The 3844-nt window shown below is 39.0% G+C and overlaps 1 pseudogene; it reads left to right on the forward strand.

Moving 5' to 3' along the window:
* Positions 1-2702: 2702 nt before the first annotated feature.
* Positions 2703-2820, forward strand: LOC114478682 (uncharacterized; annotated as a pseudogene).
* The last annotated feature ends 1024 nt before the right edge of the window (positions 2821-3844 follow it).

Consider the following 3844-nt stretch of genomic DNA (forward strand, 5'->3'; position numbering starts at 1 on the left):
TTTATATTGGACCGAAGACTATTCTATTTGGTTTATACCCAGTAAATATACGTTAACAAAGAGTATTTCTTTTTTTATATATATAAATATAGCCTGCTGAATGTAAAGAGATGTACTGTATATCACTATATTGGAAAAAGAATCTGCTGTGGATCAGTGGAGGCAACAGATGTTGTCAACCCTCCCATTGGAGAAGATCACCTGTGTTGAAGGGCAGACAAAATGTTTTTGAGCGTTTTTTAAATGGGAATTATGCTGTGTTTGTTCATTAATGTTATGTGTGTTATGTTGTAAAAATGAATTACAAAAACTGTTTGGGGAAAAAAAGTACTCAGTAATGGTTGGGTGTAGAAATGTAACAAATTACGTTACCTCTTTTAAAATGTACTTAAGTACAAATGTTACTGATTTGGAAATATACTCAAAAAAATACAGACTGGTAATTGCCCATGAAACATCTTAATTACAGTAATGTGAGCACTTTGGATTTAAGATGGATCCGTTATTCAGTACTTCTTTGACGCCACGGGTGGGTGATTGCAGTCCTTAATGTATTCTGCTACATTTTCAAGTTTTCTCCTTTAGGACTGCAAGGCAACATCGCTAATGACTCTGGAACACAGTGGCTCACAAAAAGAGTGATGCACAATTGAAATGAAATGACTGTAAATGACTGCTAATGATGATGTATTGCCTGGACTTCAGCTATATTAAAACTAGCTAAAGCTTCCCAGTGCTCTCCTTTAGCGTTCTACTCCAATGTTAAATGGACATAACCTACATTATAGCTTCAACTGCTCTTCACCTTGTGCCAACACTGAAATCCTAGTGCGACATGAATAATGAAAGCCCAGATTTCTAAGTCTTGCTGGCCCCTGTAGAAATGAGGGAGGACTCCATTATCGGATGAAAAGGCAAGTCGCTATTGTTGATTCTCACATTGTTAAAAAAAATTCCATTAAACGACCGAAGAAGGTGACTTTTCCTTTTACTGTGATGACACCTGAAAGAGAATTGAAGACGGGGCTGCTGAGGGGTGTTTTTGGCTTGAGTGAATAAAGTTATTGATTGACTGAGCCAGCACTGCATATCCTGGCCTCTTGTCCATCACCTTCAGAGCCCTTTATGCTGTTGTGTTCTATTCTTTTTGGTCACTAGTGATCACCCACTACTTGTCCGCTCTCAGCTGAGCCCACGCCCTCATTTAACTTCATTACTGTGCACCTGACAGGCCGGCACTAAGAGGAACAAACATGTTCTTCGATTCAATGCTTGTTTGCCATCTCCTGCCATCCGTCCTCCATTCCCTACTTCTCTTTCTTCTTTGTTGCGGCTCTTCCGTCATTGTCTTTGTCTTTTCTTTTTTTTTTTTTTTTTTTTCAGGCCCTCCCTGTCGTGCCAACAAATGCAGTCCTGCAGCATTGATAACAGCCTGACAGCTCCCAAACCGCGTCCCTTCTTCCTATGACTTAATGTCTTGCTTTTGTCGTCAAGGTCACCCTGCAGCCTATTGCCTCGGAGAGGGAAAATGTCAGGCTGTGAACACGAAGATTTCACCTGCCACAGCTTGTTTCTTTTCCAAGCTTTTTTTTTTTAAATATCATTATTATTCCTACAAAGTCAGTTGCAGTGCTTTGATTCACTTCTGTGCAGACATGCCATCAAACAACAGTGTTGACCCAAAACATGTGAGGCTGCTGAAAAAATAAGTTTTCCACCTTAAAAAAAAAGTGGTCAAATTAATATAAATATTTCCTTGACATTTTGAATCCAAGAAATTATTAGATAATGTTACTTATGCTGACTAAAGGGATTTCATGAAACACATTTTTAAATGTTCCACCCTCTCTAGAGGATGCTTTAATACAAATGTACCGTACGTGTGCACGCACGCACGCAGCAGCTTTTTCTGTCCAACCACCGGAGTTGTTAGGTCTCTGTGCAAGCAATATAATGGCTATCAAAAAAATAATAATGCTGTGCGTTTAATCATCTCCCTACAGGTTTTAGAAAATGAGGTGTCGTATGAAAAGAGGCCAGAGGAGGGAAAAAAGGAAGTGGGACACCCAGGGATGTCATTTCAAACACAAAGATTTTTTAATTTCGAAGAGCTTTTTTATCTGTTACAGACCCCACATATGAAGATAAAAATAATCAGGCATAGAAGTGTTTTGATTGTGCTGTTTGTGGTCAACAACGTGGTCTGAGGAGTGCAGACAGTCCGTTGTGCTCGAGTATGTTTGAGCCTTTAGTAATGACAAGTTCCCAGTTGCCTTGAACGCAGCATTACTCGGAGCCCATTCTCGAGACAAATTCACTCATAACAGACCTCAGTCTAGAGTATCATTTTGTAGCATCATCCTATAAAACAAAAGATATTTTGGCGTTTGCAGTCTTTGTTCAGGAATGATTGAAATCGTGACAAAATCCCATAATTGTAACCAGCTGTAACTGTGTTCTCTTCCTCACTGAGTCTAATCAAGTTGCAATTGTGGCAACTTTCCAAAAACCTGGAACACTCATGAAAATAATGAATTACATTTTTATAAAACTTTGTTGTTTTCTTTGTATACCGGCACCAAATGGTTCATGGACTGGTAATTGGGCATGGCCCAGTAGTTGGGGACCACTTTCCACAAAGGCTGTGGTTTGGCGATACCGACGGTAAAACATCCAACTTTTTATTTAGGTGTCTAAGTCAAAAGAGTGGCCATACCAGCCTGTCATTGCCTGATCTCGTTAGATCTCAGAAGCTAAGCAGGTCTGGGCCTGGTTAGTAGTTGGATGGGCGATCACTGAGAATTCCAGGTGCCCCACTGGGGTGGCAGTCGCTCCAGTGGTATCAGTCATTTTGTCCTTGGGCAAGGCACTTCACCCACATTGCCTAGTATGAATGTAGTGTGTGAGTGAGTGTTGGTGGTGGTCGGAGGGGCCGATGGCGCACCATGGCAGCCAATGTGCTACAATAGTAGCTTACCACCACTAAGTGTGGAGTGAAAGAATAATTCCTTGATTCTGTAAAGTGATTTTAAGTTCCCCTAAAAGCGCTATATAAAATTGATGTATTATTATTATTAAAAGACCATTTTATAACCAATATATTGCCATTAAAATTCATTCTCTCTTTGTTGTTGGTTTTACGTGACAACTTTGTAGCCTATGATGACAATACTTTCACTCTCTAGATCTCTTTGGATTTCTCACATTCATCGATACCATTTTTTCTCAGGGACTAAAAACTTGTGCTACTAACAGAATATTAGAATTTATTGTGCATTCAGTCAAACTTTGTGGAACTTGTAGTTTTGTTTTCTTCTCGGTAGCATCTGCTGTAGTGTGTATAACATCCAACTTCAAACTAAATGTGTCTTGCACCTTCCGGTGTATCTGGCAAAGGGAAAGTAACACTTGAGGCAATGTGTTATTGCAATGCCTCACATAATTTGTGGCATAGATAGCCTGTATCTTAGTTCATCCTGCATGCACGCACATTAAAGCCGTGCACATGCAGTCTGAATAATTTTCTTTTTAAACTGCAGTTATGTGTCGTTTTCTCTTTTTTACACATCACCTAAATAGTGAATAAATAGTCAGTGCAAACACTGATAAAGGACATATAATTGGAAATACTTTATTTGGCTCGAGAAATGTCCTCAGCAGAACAATGTGCTGGTGTTTATTCTGACACATTATAGAATTATTGTTATATATATATACAGTATGTGTATATATATTTATGATTGTTAAAGGTGCAGTCTGCAACTCTTTACTTATTTACTAAAGCTGTCAAGGACAGTTTTACATGAAACTAGTAGTTTGTGTGGAAAAAAACAGGCTCATTGAG

The sequence above is a fragment of the Gouania willdenowi genome, chromosome 16 (genome assembly GCF_900634775.1).
Source record: "Gouania willdenowi chromosome 16, fGouWil2.1, whole genome shotgun sequence".
Classification (NCBI taxonomy): domain Eukaryota; kingdom Metazoa; phylum Chordata; class Actinopteri; order Blenniiformes; family Gobiesocidae; genus Gouania; species Gouania willdenowi.